Source organism: Dendrobates tinctorius, unplaced genomic scaffold, assembly GCF_039654945.1.
Source record: "Dendrobates tinctorius isolate UK_male_01 unplaced genomic scaffold, ASM3965494v1 ptg000173l, whole genome shotgun sequence".
Lineage (NCBI taxonomy): Eukaryota > Metazoa > Chordata > Amphibia > Anura > Dendrobatidae > Dendrobates > Dendrobates tinctorius.
In genome coordinates this window covers 6,592,220-6,609,229 of record NW_027361840.1, presented here as the reverse complement: position 1 = coordinate 6,609,229, position 17,010 = coordinate 6,592,220, and the positions used below count along the sequence as shown (strand labels likewise).

The 17,010-nt window shown below is 47.6% G+C and overlaps 1 protein-coding gene across 5 annotated transcripts in view; it reads left to right on the top strand.

Moving 5' to 3' along the window:
- ALS2CL (ALS2 C-terminal like) overlaps positions 1-17,010 on the top strand; it is a 179,088-nt gene that overhangs the window by 39,691 nt on the left and 122,387 nt on the right. Inside the window, exon 1 of one of the 5 annotated variants that reach the window (XM_073551143.1) lies at positions 15,941-16,029. The exons of the other annotated variants lie outside the window; for them this stretch is intronic. The gene's annotated coding sequence lies outside the window, so the exon portion shown is untranslated. Of the gene's footprint in view, positions 1-15,940; positions 16,030-17,010 lie in introns of those variants that run through there. 5 annotated transcript variants of the gene reach the window in all.

The following is a 17,010-nucleotide window of genomic DNA, read 5'->3' as shown; positions in this document are numbered from 1 at the left end:
ATGTACAAGAATATAACTACTATAATACTGCCCCTATGTACAAGAATATAACTACTATAATACTGCCCCTATATACAAGAATATAACTACTATAATACTGCCCCTATGTACAAGAATATAACTACTATAATACTGCCCCTATGTACAAGAATATAACTACTATAATACTGCCCCTATGTACAAGAATATAACTACTATAATACTGCTCCTATATACAAGAATATAACTACTATAATACTGCCCCTATGTACAAGAATATAACTACTATAATACTGCCCCTATATACAAGAATATAACTACTATAATACTGCCCCTATGTACAAGAATATAACTACTATAATACTGCCCCTATGTACAAGAATATAACTACTATAATACTGCCCCTATATACAAGAATATAACTACTATAATACTGCCCCTATGTACAAGAATATAACTACTATAATACTGCCCCCTGTGTACAAGAATACAACTACTATAATACTGCCTCCTAGCTGTGAGGTTGTGTGTTTGTAGCTCTCCTGATGTCTGGAGCAAGCCCAGGGGGAGGCCACCCTGGGCATGGAAACTCCCCAAGCAAGGCCCAGGCTTCCAGGCCTACACTGGGAAGTAACGCCCAAGCTGTTTCTAATGAGGATGCAAATCCCAAAGTTGTTTCTGAGGGAAAGAAAGCTCAGAATGGAAGTAACAGCAGCAACAAGAAAGATGAAGCTGTGAAAATGAGTAAAATAACGGAACAAGGAAAAGCCATGGCTGTGGGTAAGAAAGTTCCAGTTAAGCAGTCGGCCAGCCAAGGCAAGCAGAGTGAAGGACAACTAGGAGAAATCCAAAAGAAATCTACTGGTGAGAAGCTGAATGGAGGAAAGCAGCCTGCAGCTCAGGAGCTGCCATCACCGAACTCAGGTGTGCAGCTGACTCCCAGCAGACAGAGGAGAACCTCACTGGAGAGACAGACGCTCCAGGAGAACCTGCAGCAGAAGCATGTGGTGGCCAGCATGGCGAGCTCTGGGTGTACAACGTCGCAGTCAGGTGGCAGCAGTAAAAGTGCTGTGGAGCCTGGAGCCACGAAACCAGCGGTGGTGAAAGTTAAGGAGACGTCTGGTTTCAAGCATCCAGGGACATTGCTGAAAGCAGGATCCCAGGAGGAGATGCCATGTGCACCTGAGCTTCAGGTCGCAGAGCAGATCCCAGGACTGGTCAAGAGGATCGGTGAGTTACAGCAGCACAAAGACTTGCTGCAGAATGAAATAGACATGGACTATAAGATAAAGGCTGCTAATCCTGGGTATCACGCTGTAACGGGGTCTTCCAAGCTGGGGTACCTCTTTCAGTACCACCCCGTGTTTTCGGAGGTCCGCTCTGCGTTGGCTGGAGTCTGAATGAATGACGCTGGCTGGAATTCCTTGGTTACATGGGCGCATATAAAAGATCACTGCTTCTCCATGTATTTCCAGTCTGACAACACTTTACTCACAGGACACAGAATATATCACACAGATACAGAGGGCAGACCAATAGACAAGCGTCAGTCCAGACATACATTACAAAAGCCGCAGGTGGCCGGAGCCTGCCGATGTTTACTGTGGAAATGACAAAGGTGGGGGGAGGGCGGACACTGCTGATACATTAGGGACATGCATCTCACATAGAACCTATTATACATACATATAACTGCACAACATATTCTGGGTGCTGAGTGGTTCTGTAACACATGCCTTTTATGACCAGACTCTGAACTCAGACTGTGTCCTAGAGAAGTTGGAGCCCCTGGCGGAGACTTATAGGAACCAGGAACTGTTTATGTCACACAAGCAGGACTCTGCAGGTTCCAGGTCAGACATTGTCCCAGGTGGACCCCAGAAGCCGAGGCGGCCAGTGCTGCAGCCTGCAAGTTTTTGCTTCCAAAAGGGTCAAATACTGCAGCCGCAGCAGCCTGCGGCAGACCCCAAGCTGCAGCATGTTGTGTAGATTCCAGCAGAGGTACCACAAGTCTCAGGATGCCCAGCACAGCAGCCTGCAGCAGATCCCAAGCAGCAGCATGGACTGCACTTTCCAGCAGAGGGACTACAAGTCTCAGAATGCCAAGCACAACAGTTGGGCAGTGGACATGTGACAGTAGACACTGATGGTGGCCAGCAGGGCTCTGATGCTGGGGATAACCACGCTGCGTCTGAGGGGTCGGGGGCTTGGGGGAGCACAGTATCTTTGGTGGACGCTGCACAGTCTGATAATGACATTGATGTTGATGATAACAATGTGCATGATAATGTCTGTGATAATGACCGTAAATGTCATCTTCTGGAATGAGTCTGTTCCCCCCGCAGGACATTGTGGTGTGGCTCCGGAGGCATTGTGACCTGGTCTCTGACCTCACCAAAAGCAGAGACAGTGATGGGATCTGGACGGGAGGGTGGCGGGTTTTGGTGAAACTGCGCCAATGCAATAACATCACTGCCCACTTACCCAACTCCTTCTTTATTGGGAGGGAGAGGGGTGTGTGTTTCTATCCTGGGCAGCCTCGTAAGTGCTTTAAATGTGGCAAGGCAGGTCACCTGGCAAGTACCTGTACTGTGGTGAAGTGCAGCCTGTGTGGGGAGGTCGGCCATCTAGCTGCAGACTGCCAGAACATCAGGTGCAACCTCTGTGGGAAGATCGGTCACCCTCACAGGGACTGTCCAGACGCCTGGCACAATATCTGTAAGGACTTTCCTGACGAGGACTTGGTGGCAGGGGCAGAGATTCTGGAGGAGGCAGCTTTACTGTCAGGGGAAATACTGACCAGACCAGAGGTCCACCAGGGGTCTACTCAGCTAACACCAGAGCAGCAGGGTTCAGAGAGAGAACAGGGGAGTATGGAGGTTGTACCTCAGGGGCAGCGGTCACAGGAAGGCATTACTTCAGTGCTACCATCTGGGTCTGAAGAGTATAGCAATAATCAGAAAAGGAAGAAAAAGGACAAGGCCTCCCGTAAACCTGAGGAGTATGACACTGGCCAAGGAGCCGGGAAGAAATTCCAGAGTTCTGCAGGTGTAATGGTCGTATCTAACAGGTTTGATGTTCTGTCTGAGTCTGACAGCGATTTTGAAGAAAAAAAATTTGAAAAATCTGCACAGCAATCCGCAACGTGTGCACATACCCTTCTAATCCAGGCGTCTTCTTGCTTACCGGGGGGGTGGTGGCTGCAGTGAAGTGGGGTCCCAGGGTCGCTGCTGGAGGAGGCAGGAGTGAGGCGATGCTGCAGGCCACAGGATGGGATAAGGGGCTTACCGATGTGCAGTGCGCTTCTGCGGGTGTGTCCGGTGGTGCTGATGGGGTCTTCGGCGCTGCAGGGGGCTCTGCCGACATTTTGTGAAAGGCCAGAGCCCCCCCACAGTTCTGTGGTTTCCTGTGCGGTGGACTCAGGAAAAATGGCCGCTGGGGGTGGCGCATGCACAGTTGGAGACCTCGGCAGATGAGGTTTCAGCGCTGACCACCCTCTGACACAGACTGCAGGGGGAGCCCAGAATCAGGAACTTCTCTTTGGCATGAAGCATCTAATTAACTTAAAAATTCAACCACAGATTAAAAAAAGAAACACAAAACGGATTTCTCCATCCCAGGTATCATTTTATTCATTGTAACAGCGCCAACCTGACAATGCCTGGTTCGCTTTAAACTTATTTATACAGCTACAACTAATGCCACTCTAAGGCCGGTTTCACATTCGCGCTTTTGAGCGCAGCGACGGCCTGCGCACGGCCGCCCTCTAAGCCCCGCCCCCTGCCCCGCCTCCACCAGTATCTCCGCCTCCGGGCGCATGACGTTGCATGCGTCATGCGTCCCCTATCTTCATCACAGAGGGCGCAGGCCATGCGCCGTCTGCGCACAGTCTGCGTTTGGTGGCGCATGCGTCCTTTTGACGGTGCGCCGAGCACAACCAAAATGCAACAGGTTGCGTTTGGCGCTGCTCGGCGCACCGTCAAAAGGACGCATGCGCCGCCAAACACAGACTGTGCACAGATGGCGCACGGCCTGCGCCCTCTGTGATGAAGATAGGGGACGCATGACGCATGCAACGTCATGCGCCCGGAGGCGGAGATACTGGTGGAGGCGGGGCAGGGGGCGGGGCTTAGCGGCGGCCGTGTGCAGGCCGTCGCTGCGCTCAAAAGCGTGAATGTGAAACCGGCCTCAATTAGTCCTTCTTTCCAATTTTTAACTAAATGGTATTACACTCTGAAATGCTCTGTGCTGCATGGACAATGCGTCTCCACCGTGCACAGATGGGAGGGAACCTGGAGATGATATACAGGTATATACTATATACAGGGGGATGACACACGGGTACAGTACATTGCATTACTGATCCTGAGTTACATCCTGTATTATACTCCAGAGCTGCACTCACTATTCTGCTGGTGCAGTCACTGTGTACATACATTACATTACTGATCCTGAGTTACATCCTGTATTGTACCCCAGAACTGCACTCACTATTCTGCTGGTGCAGTCACTGTGTACATAAATTACATTACTGATCCTGAGTTACATCCTGTATTATACCCCAGAGCTGCACTCACTATTCTGCTGGTGCAGTCACTGTGTACATACATTACATTACTGATCCTGAGTTACATCCTGTATTATACCCCAGAGCTGCACTCACTATTCTGCTGGTGCAGTCACTGTGTACATACATTACATTACTGATCCTGAGTTACATCCTGTATTATACCCCAGAGCTGCACTCACTATTCTGCTGGTGCAGTCACTGTGTACATACATTACATTACTGATCCGGAGTTACATCCTGTATTATACTCCAGAGCTGCACTCACTATTCTGCTGGTGCAGTCACTGTGTACATACGTTACTGATCCTGAGTTACATCCTGTATTATACCCCAGAGCTGCACTCACTATTCTGCTGGTGCAGTCACTGTGTACATACATTGCTGATCCTGAGTTACATCCTGTATTATACCCCAGAGCTGCACTCACTATTCTGCTGGTGCAGTCACTGTGTACATACATTGCTGATCCTGAGTTACATCCTCTATTATACTCCAGAGCTGCACTCAGTCTTTTTGAGCTTCCTTCTGTGTGGTGTCTGGACATTATCAGCGGATACTTTCTTTCACACTGTCACAGATTTTGCAATGCAGCGTCCGGCCCCTGGAAACCATTTCACCATCCCAGTGACCGTCAGTTGTTGTCACAATCGCTTCCTTTTTCCCAGTTTATGAAGACAAAAATTCTCTTGTAAATTCTTCTAAGAAACGCAGAATTCTGAAGTCATCAGTAAATGTCACCCGGCTCTTCAGGACATCGTCACCGGGGAAAAGGGTAAATTCATAAATATTCTTCTAATGACACAGGTGTAGAGAAAATATTCTCTGCAATCATCGCAGGTGACTTTGTCCTTTTCGGAATCCTCTTTTTGTCCTGATGTCAGGAATGTCTATAGTGTTTCTGTAGCACGTAGAGTTTCCATGGAGCAGCATCATTATTATAAGGTCTAGGAAATATACTGGTGACATTAAGGCTGAGTTCACACGTGGCTTTTTTTGCGTTTCCGCAGCGGTTTTAACCGCGCGATTTTGCCGCGAAAACGCAAAACATAAGCATCCCATGCATTCCTATGGGATTCCGCAATGCTGTGCTAATACTGCGGTTTTTACCGCGGCGGAATCTCTTTGCGGTAAAAACCGCAGCATGCTCATTAATTTTGCTGAACCGCGGCGATCCCGCACCCATAGGAATGCATTGTTCTGCTTACTTTCCACATGCGGCTGTGCACACCATGCGAAAAGTAAGCAGAACAATTGCGGATGGTACCCACGGTCCGGAGGAGAGGAGACTGTCCTCCGGGCTTTGGGTACCATATCCCTGTAAAAAATAGAATTTAAAATAAAAAATATTGTTATTCTCACCTTCCGACGTCCCGTGCAGCCTTCCCGCCTCTGTCCACGCTCCCAGTCCCAGTAAGCCTTTGCGAGCGATGACGTCCGTTCTCGCAGGATCGCAAAGTCTCGCGGTCATTCGCGCGACGTCATCGCGAATGACCGCGAGACGTCGCAATCCCGCGAGAACGGACATCATTGCGGTAATTGTCGCAAATGATTACTGGGACCGGGAGCGTGGAGAGAGGCGGGAAGGCTGCACGGGACGTCGGAAGATGAGAATAACAATATTTTTTATTTTATTATTATTTTTCATATCCTATCTTTTACTATTGATGCCGAATAGGCAGCCTCAATAGTAAAAAGTTGGTCACACTCGTCAAACACTATGTTTGACGCGTGTGACCAACCTGTCAATCAGTTCTCCAAGCGATGCTCCAGATCACTTGGAAAACACTAGCAATTCTGCAATCTAATTACGCTTGCAAAATGCTAGTTTTTCCTCGGGAAAATCGCGGGAATTTAAAATGCGATTTTCCCACGGTATGGAATTCCGGAATTCTCGCGGTAATTTCCGCGAGAGTTCCGCTACGTGTGAACCCTGCCTAAGAAAACCATAATCTACATATCAGAAATATATGCTTCACCTTAGAAAAGAGTTTTTATTGAACCAAAGTAATTTCACATGCAAAATAGAAACCAAAATATGAGCAGAAATGAAAAGTGCTTGACATTAGACTGTCGTTGATAAGATTTTTCAGGGTTGTCCCTGTATAACATCCAACAGTAATCCGCCATCATTGAGTGATTCCAAAAACCCTACTAGCGGTGTTCCATTACTTTAATGTCCTGGTGACACCGCTCGCCTTGTTCATCGCTTACATCCCCAAGATTGTGAGGGAAGAAATGTAAGTGTGAATGCAGAAAGTGCATGTTCAGAGACCAGCGACATCCGGGACACGGGGATGCATGGATCAGTTCCTCAACACCGTAATCCTATTCTGGAGATGTTTTTTTCCTAAGAAGTTTCACAGATCCACTTGGAGCTTTTCCAAGATCTCAATCCCTTATCATTTCGAGTTCCTTCAAACACATCATCTCTCAGAATTTCTCTGATCTGAGGACCAACAAATCCCCCTTCCTTCAGTTTCGCTGGTGAAATGCTGGAGGGTTTCGGTGAAGTGTACTGGATCCCTTGTGAATTCATCTTTGCCACGGCTTTCACAAAGTTTTTAACCAATCCCAACTTCATATGCAGTGGGGGCAAGAAAGATTTTTGTTGGAGCAACTAAAGGATTGTGCTGAACATTGTCCCTACCTGGAGCACAGATGTTTCTCTGTCCCCAGTCACAATGAACACAACGCTCGACTGTATTTCTTCTGTCTCATAAACACAAGCAGCAATAATATTTAGTGAAACCTCCTTGCATTCCCATTAGCAGACCAATCACTTACAAATCTCCACAGATATTCCATTGATGATGCTTATATTGTGTATAGCATCCAAAGCCACTGACAGATTTTCAGAACTTTCCTCTAGATGACATGAGGGAGCAGTAGGGATTGATGGTTTCATGTTTCCGTTGTGAAGCAGCACTGCTTTCAAACTTCTCTGGGATGAGTCAATAAACAATCGCCAATCTGCAACAAAACACTCTTGATTCAGTTCTTCACATTGTTACAGGACACCATTGGTCCATGAACTGTGAAAAATTGTGTTATACTGTCCCTTCTGATTTGGTAATAACACACTTTGACAACATCATGAAGATTCTTCTGTTTCAACCAAGATGTAAGAAGTTCAGCTTTATCTTTTGACAATGAAAGGTCTCGGATAAGTAAAGGGTTCCGGCTGCTTGGCTGCTCCATCAGGTACACACTCATCTTGACTTGAGGTCTCCATGTCTTCTCCAGTAGCTCCAGCTCCATAGTCTTCATATTCTACTTCATTTTCATCCAATCGAGACAACGGTGGAGCAGGAACTGGCAAGGTGCCATCATGAGCAACTGGCCTAATCACAGATTCAAGCTCAGGGTGTTTAATCTTATGTTTGTTCTTTGTAGAAAAGCCCTTGAGGTTGACAAAACAAAAGTAGCAGTCATCACTATGATTTTTGGGTTCTCTCCAAATCATGGGAACAGCAAATAGCACAGCCACTGTCCTCATATTCAGCCAGTCACAAAGACCATTTCATTGGTTGTTAACAAAAGTTCATCTCAATATTTTGTTATATATCCTTTGCTGGCAATGACAGAGGTGAAACGCTTTCTGTAAGTCTTCACAAGGTTGGCACACACTGTTGGTTGTATGTTGGCCCATTCCTCCATGCAGATCTCCTCTAGAGCAGTGATGTTTTGGGCCTGTCGCTGGGCAACATGGAATTTCAAATCCCTCAAAAGGTTTTCTATGGGGTTGAGATCTGGAGACTGGCTAGGGCACTCCAGGACCTTCATATGCTTCTTACAAAGCCACTCCTTAGTTGCCCTGGCGGTGTGCTTGGGATCATTATCATGCTGAAAGACCCATCCACGCTTCATCTTCAATGCCCTTGCTGATGGAAGGAGGTTTGCACTCAACATCTCACGATACATGGCCCCATTCATTCTTTCATGTATACGGATCAGTCGTCCTGGTCTCTTTGCAGAGAAACAGCCCCAAAGCATGATCTTGCCACCCCTATGCTTCACAGTAGGTATGATATTTTTTGGAAGAAACTCAGCATTCTGTCTCCTCCAAACACAATGAGCTTTGTTTTGACCAAGTAGTTCTACTTTGGTTTCATGAGCTGATATGACATTCTCCCAATACTCTTCTGGATACTCCTCAGAAAAAATACTTTTTTTCCCCACTCTATGTAGATATCTCCCCAGAGATGACAGAGGCAGCTTGAATTTAGAGCTGATGTTACTGGAGGTAATCTGGTAGATGACTATACACAGGTAAACGGCTTAGCCTGTTCCTTACAGATGGACATTTGCAGACAGGCAGTTTCTCAGTGTGATATTGGCTGCTCCCAGGTTCTCTCTCAGTGGAGACCCTCACTCAGTGACACCTCAGTGGCGGAGCTGTTTTCTTCCCTCTGAGGCGACTTGCCCTCCCAGAAATGCAGTTTAAATCCTCTCACAATGGCGGCTGTCCGCTGCTTTCCCTTCTGTCTCCCTGTGGCCGGGCTCAGATCCCTGTAGAGGCCGGTCTCCTGTCAGTCTCACATGCCAGTCCTTGCGGCCATCACCATCCTTTTCTAACTGACTCAAATGTTACCGCCTCGTAACAGTTAGCTCCTCCCCATAACATGTGACTTTCCCAGAAGCCGTCATTGGTTTCCTGCACTGTCAGTACTCCTTCCCATAACACTCACTGAAACCTTTACTGATGTCATCCCTGCAGGAAAATTCACAATTAAGACAAGCAAAGAAATGGGAATAACATAGGAAAACCACAGACACTGAAAATGCAGAAATAACGTAATAACAACAATACTTCTGAGCAGATTTATAGAATCAGCGCATCACACTCCAGAAAACGGACATTTTACCTTTGCTGATGACAATTTTTTTGTGCTGACCAGTGTAGTTATTTATATACAGCTGGTATAACCTGGGCATCTCCTGTAAATAATGACATATGTACAGCCGGTATAACCTGGGTATCTCCTGTGTATATATACAGCCGGTATAACCTGGGCATCTCCTGTAAATAATGACATATGTACAGCCGGTATAACCTGGGTATCTCCTGTGTATATATACAGCCGGTATAACCTGGGCATCTCCTGTATATAATTATATATATACAGCCGGTATAACCTGGGCAGCTCCTGTATATAATTATATATGTACAGCCGGTATAACCTGGGCATCTCCTGTAAATAATGACATATGTACAGCCGGTATAACCTGGGTATCTCCTGTGTATATATACAGCCGGTATAACCTGGGCATCTCCTGTATATAATTATATATGTACAGCCGGTATAACCTGGGCATCTCCTGTATATAATTATATATGTACAGCCGGTATAACCTGGGCATCTCCTGTATATAATTATATATGTACAGCCGGTATAACCTGGGCATCTCCTGTAAATAATGACATATGTACAGCCGGTGTAACCCGGGCATCTCCTGTGTATAATTAGATATGTACAGCTGGTATAACCTGGGCATCTCCTGTATATAATTATATATGCACAGCTGGTATAACCTGGGCATCTCCTGTGTATAATTATATATGTACAGCTGGTATAACCTGGGCATCTCCTGTATATAATTATATATGTACAGCTGGTATAACCTGGGCATCTCCTGTGTATAATTATATATGTACAGCCGGTATAACCTGGGCATCTCCTGTATATAATTATATATGTACAGCTGGTATAACCTGGGCATCTCCTGTATATAATTATATATGTACAGCCGGTATAACCTGGGCATCTACTGTAAATAATGACATATGTACAGCCGGTGTAACCCGGGCATCTCATGTGTATAATTAGATATGTACAGCTGGTATAACCTGGGCATCTCCTGTATATAATTATATATGTACAGCTGGTATAACCTGGGCATCTCCTGTATATAATTATATATGTACAGCTGGTATAACCTGGGCATCTCCTGTGTATAATTATATATGTACAGTCGGTATAACCTGGGCATCTCCTGTGTATAATTATATATGTACAGCCGGTATAACCTGGAGATCTCCTGTATATAACCTGGGCATCTCCTGTGTATAATTATATATGTACAGCTTGTATTATGATATTCTGTAAATTGTAAAAATATTTTCAAAATATTTCCTTATTAATTTGGGAATTTTGGAAGACTGGTGTCCTGGAGGAAAAACATTTGAAATGAATCGTGGCCTTCCTTATACCCCTGAACATTGGAAGACTCATTATATCATCTCTGTATACAGAGAGCTCCCCCTAGTGGTGGCTGCAGACAGGATATTATGTATCTCTGTATACAGGGAGCTCCTCCTAGTGATGGCTGCAGACAGGATCTTATCATGCATCTCTGTATACAGGAAGCTCCCCCTAGTGGTAACTGCAGACAGGATCTTATCCTGTATCTCTGTATACAGGGAGCTCCCCCTAGTGGTGGCTGCAGACAGGATCTTATCATGTATCTCTGTATACAGGGAGCTCCCCCTAGTGGTGGCTGCAGACAGGATCTTATCATGTATCTCTGAATACAGGGAGCTCCCCCTAGTGGTGGCTGCAGACAGGATCTTATCATGTATCTCAGTATACAGCGAGCTCCCCCTAGTGGTGACTGCAGACAGGATCTTATCATGTATCTCTGTATGCAGGGAGCTCCCCTAGTGGTGGCTGCAGACAGAATCTTATCATGTAGTTCTGTATATAGGGAGCTCCCCCTAGTGGTGACTGCAGACAGGATCTTATCATATATCTCTGTAAACAGCGAGCTCCCCCTAGTGGTGGCTGCAGACAGGATCTTATCATGTATCTCTGTATACAGGGAGCTCCCCCTAGTGGTGGCTGCAGACAGGATCTTATCATGTGTCTCTGTATAGAGGGAGCTCCCCCTAGTGGTGGCTGCAGACAGGATCTTATCATGTATCTCGGTATGCAGGGAGCTCCCCCTAGTGGTGGTTGCAGACAGAATCTTATAATGTAGCTCTGTATATAGTGAGCTCCCCCTAGTGGCGACTGAAGACAGGATCTTATCATGTATCTCTGTATACAGGGAGCTCCCCCTAGTGGTGACTGCAGACAGGATCTTATCTTGTATCTCTGTATACAGGGAGGTCCCCCTAGTGGTGGCTGCAGGCATGATCTTATCATGCATCTCTGTATACAGTGAGCTCCCCCTAGTGGTGGCTGCAGACAGGATCTTATCATGTATCTCTGTATACAGAGAGCTCCCCCTAATGGTGGCTGCAGACAGGATCTTATCATGTATCTCTGTATACAGAGAGCTCCCTCTAGTGGTGGCTGCAGACAGGATCTTATCATGTATCTCTGTATACAGGGAGCTCCCCCTAGTGGTGGCTGCAGGCATGATCTTATCATGTATCTCTGTATACAGAGATCTCCCCCTAGTGGTGGCTGCAGACAGGCTCTTATCATGTATCTCTGTATACAGGCGCTCCCCCTAGTGGTGACTGCAGACAGAATCTGAGGCATCTATCTGTGTATAAAATCTTACTAGTGATTACTTAATGATTTAACTAAGTTTCCCAGATATTACTCAGCCCAAATTACTTGAGCTAAAAACAATTCTAACCGGGAGCTTTCCTTTCAAGTTTAATCTTTTCTTTGAAACATCGTGGTGTATTTAGTTTTCCTCGCAGGTCAATAAATGATTCATATCACAGAGACATACATTTGCAGTTGCAGGAAGTGGCCTGATGCCCCCAGGATCTGTTCTTGGTCTGGCTGAATGTCATTTTGTAGACTCGGAATGATCAATGTTTGCTCTGGGGGTCTCTGTCACTTCTTGCATATACTCCATTGTAATGAAAGGCTGGCCCAGGTATTGGGGATCTCTCCTTTGGATAGATGGTAAATATAATGTGGGGATCTGACACCCGGGATCACCTGTGATGGGCCGTCATTTACTCCAAGGCCTGAGTCACATTAGCTCAGGGCATCGGATGTGATATGTTAATGACAGTCTCTCCGGCTCTGCTGCGAGCGTGAGGCGAGAATCAGAGCACAGGTGCAGAGAAGACAGAGAAACTAATATCTCCGTGTCCTCCATTACTGGCGTCCGTGGGAATCGCACTGCACTCGGGTGACATCTGAGTGCAGTGTGATATTTCACACGCACCCATAGACCAATATGGGTGCCTGAGATCCGATTCTCGGATGCAATCGCCCAATGCTGCAATTGTTTTCGCCGATTCGGTATGAGAACATAATCGCACTTGTGAGCTGCCCCATAGGTTAACATTGGTCCTAGTGCAATCCAATTTTTTATTGATTTGCACTCGTCCAAATTCATCGCGAGAGTGAGCGAGCCCTAAGGGTTAATCCCCGTCCCTACAGTTTATTCTGCGTGTTGGGTGTTATTGTTTGGTAATCAATGTGCAGATGATGATTTCGGGGCGAGTTTATAATGGGTCAGGAGGACACAGGGGCTTTGTCTGGGACAGGCGTCCTTTGTGTCTCCGCCGCGTTTTGAGCCTCAGGGAATCTAATTTTGGGCGAGTTATGAGCGCTCGCTGCTATTTGTGTGAGCGGCTCAATATAGTCCTGGGGGAAGGGAGGAGCTGTGAGTATACAGCAACCGGTGCAGCCGCATATCTCGCGCCATTCCTTTATATAGTGACGCTTTTACCAAAAGTTTTGTCCTACAGTATCTCCAAGGATTTCTCAAGTCACAAAATAGAAGTAAAGAATAAGTGAGACAAATAGATCTGTAGGAGACACTGGCACCTCTAGGTCTGCAGTAGATATACACTCACTGGCCACTTTATTAGGTACACCATGCTAGTAAGGGGTTGGACCCCCTTTTGCCTTCAGAACTGCCTCAATTCTTCGTGGCAGAGATTCAACAAGGTGCTGGAAGCATTCCTCAGAGATTTTGGACCATATTGACATGATGGCATCACACAGTTGGCGCAGATTTGTCGGCTGCACATCCCTGATGCGAATCTCCCGTTCCACCACATCCCAAAGATGCTCTATTGGATTGAGATCTGGTGACTGAGGAGGCCATTTGAGTACAGTAAACTCATTGTCATGTTCAAGAAACCAATCTGAGATGATTCGAGCTTTATGACATGGCGCATTATCCTGCTGAAAGTAGCCATCAGATGTTGGGTACATTGTGGTCATAAAGGGATGGACATGGTCAGCAACAATACTCAGGTAGGCTGTGGCGTTGCAACGATGCTCAATTGGTACCAAGGGGCCCAAAGAGTGCCAAGAAAAAATTCCCCACACCATGACACCACCACCACCAGCCTGAACCGTTGATACAAGGCAGGATGGATCCATGCTTTCATGTTGTTTACGCCAAATTCTGACCCTACCATCCGAATGTCGCAGCAGAAATCGAGACTCATCAGACCAGGCAACGTTTTTCCAATCTTCTACTGTCCAATTTCGATGAGCTTGTGCAAATTGTAGCCTCAGTTTCCTGTTCTTAGCTGAGAGGAGTGGTACCCAGTGTGGTCTTCTGCTGCTGTAGCCCATCTGCCTCAAAGTTCGACGCACTGTGCGTTCAGAGATGCTCTTCTGCCTACCTTGGTTGTAACGGGTGACAATTTGAGTCACTGTTGCCTTTCTATCAGCTCGAACCAGTCTGCCCATTCTCCTCTGACCTCTGGCATCAACAAGGCATTTCCGGCCACAGAACTGCCGCCCCCTGGATTTTTTTTCTTTTTCGGACCATTCTCTGTAAACCCTAGAGATGGTTGTGCGTGAAAATCCCAGTAGATCAGCAGTTTCTGAAATACTCAGACCAGCCCTTCTGGCACCAACAATCATGCCACGTTCAAAGGCACTCAAATCACCTTTCTTCCCCATACTGATGCTCGGTTTGAACTGCAGGAGATTGTCTTGACCATGTCTACATGCCTAAATGCACTGAGTTGCCGCCATGTGATTGGCTGATTAGAAATTAAGTCTTAACACACAGTTGGACAGGTGTACCTAATAAAGTGGCCAGTGAGTGTATATATATATATAGCTTTCTGGATTGTGAATGGAATTCTACAGCCGCAGTGAAAGGAGCACAGGCGGCTGCTGCGGGTAGAATATGGGATGTCGCCCCCTTCTGTATAACAGTAAATAGTGTTTATTACACACTGACTTGAATCTTCTGGGGCCCCATACAGCATCCGCAGAAGGGCCCCTCACCACAGCAGGTGACTGATAATGCTGCTCTCTGCACCCCTAGAATAGTCCGGCGATCACTATAGTGTTATGATGAAGGAGTTAGACCTCTTTCACACATCCGGCGTTGCAAATCCGGTATGGTGTGGTGAAAAGAAGGAGAGCCGGATGCGGCTAACGCAGGGATCGGAAAGGTATGCGGCGCAACTTACGGCGCCGGATGCTGTAAAGAAGGCGCCGGTGAGGAGGGGGGGAGAGAGCGCTCCAGGCATGCGCACACGGTCAAATGGTGCATGCGGCAGCCGGATCAGGTGTAAGCGTGATCCGGCGGCCGGAATGTGCCATAGAGTAACATTGTCCCGCAGAGCCGGGAGGGCCGCATCCGGCCATGTCCGGCTTTTTGCGCCGGACAAAAAAACGCTGCAGCATGCGTCCTGTCCGGCCGCCAGACGTGAGAATTCTGCCGGATCCGGTAAAAACCGGAACAAACGGAAGCACATGCGGCGCAATCCGGCGCATGTGCTTCTCAATGACAAAAAATGCATCCGGCGTTAAACAAAAAAAGGATCCGTTTTTTTACACACATGCCGGATTGTGCCTGACGGCACAAACCGGATGTGTGAAAGTAGCCTTATATATCGGCCCCCTCAGAAAAGTTAGTTTAGGGGATAACTTGTTAATCTATAGGGGTCCGACTGTAGGAACCATCAGCGAGACAGAGAAAGGGGCCAAGAGAACAGCTGTGCGGACCCTGACACCAGTGCATTGCAGGGGACGGCTCCTCTGCTCCATTCATTGTCTATGGGACTACTGGAGAAAGACGAATACATCGCAGAGACAGTGGTCGGCCCCCACAATCAGCACGTTCTCCCATATCTTGTGGCCCTGGGACTGAAGAGCCACAAAGCATTGAGTATTCTGTGCATTGATGGAAGGGTAGGGAATGTGGGCATCTCTGGGGTCTTCCTCCACAAGATGTGGGCAGGTGAAGAAGCAAGGTGTCTCCACTCACAGACTGTGGTTGGGGGGCCGGTAGCGGTGATGATTATGGGGGGTCATACTATTTGGCATGCGCCTGCCCCTGTAATTGTAGGAATGGCTGACTGCTGTCTCTGGAGTTCACTCTGATCCTAAACACCAGAAGGGAGAGATGAGACAAGAACAGAATTCACACTGGCCATGGACGGCGGAAAGCCTCTGGCACACACAGGGTAAATGTCTGCCTGCTGGGTGTCAGTCTGGGAGGAGGGAGTGACGTGGGGTGTGCTGGGTGGGTGCAGCAGGGTGAATGCTTTCCCCATGTGTCACCGGCAGGAGCAGAGGACGGTTGGGACGGTGAGGAGGGGGGGGGGAGGAGGGGGGAGGAGGGGGGAGGACGGTTAGGACGGTGAGGAGGGGGGAGGACGGTTAGGACGGTGAGGAGGGGGGAGGACGGTTAGGATGGTGAGGAGGGGGGAGGACGGTTACATTCTGCTACATTGTATCAATATTTGCAGAACGGCGGAGTAAACAGAGCGGGGGGGGGCACTACTAGGGGGGCACTGGGGGGGCAGCGTCCAGCTGTAGTTTATCCCCCCCCCCCCCCCCGAGCCACAGTGCCCCCAACAGGCCAAGCAGACTACAACCCCCAACATTATGCTGCCTAATGATAAGCTCCTCCCCCACAGGGAACTTGGCTCCTCCTCCCTGACACTTGAGGGTCTGGGGATCAATTCCTGCAGTTCTAAACTAGAGAGCAAAGTAGTATGGCTGCGAGTTATACAGGCCCCTGCTCTCTGTTATCAGCCATTGCTGGGGGGGGAATATAATGTGTTACTCCCTTGTTTTGCCGAGCGCTCCTGTGTTCTCTATGAGAAAGCTGCTGATTAACGGTGTGTGCACACGTTGCGGATTTCGCTGTGAATCTGCAGTGGATTTGGTCCTGCGGATCCGCAGCAGTTTTCCATGCGGTGCACAGTACCATGTAGACCTATGGAAACCAAATCCGCCGTGCACATGCTGCGGAAAATTCCACACAGATTTGCTGCGGTTTATTTGTCAATTGTGTTTGCGGATCCGCAGCTGCGGTTTCCATTCTGGGACATACAAAATATCAGCACATGAGACAAAGTTTTGAACGAATCCGCATAGCCAACACGCACTTGAATCTGCATCAAAGATTCCACAGGAAAATAGCCTGCGATTTCCCTGTGGTTTCTGCCAAGAGATGCGGATTCTCTGCAGAAGAATCCGCAGGCTAATCCGCAACGTGTGCACACACCCTAGCGAGTCGGCCGGCGTCTTGGGACTGGTTGTCCAGAATTGGCCGTACTTGAG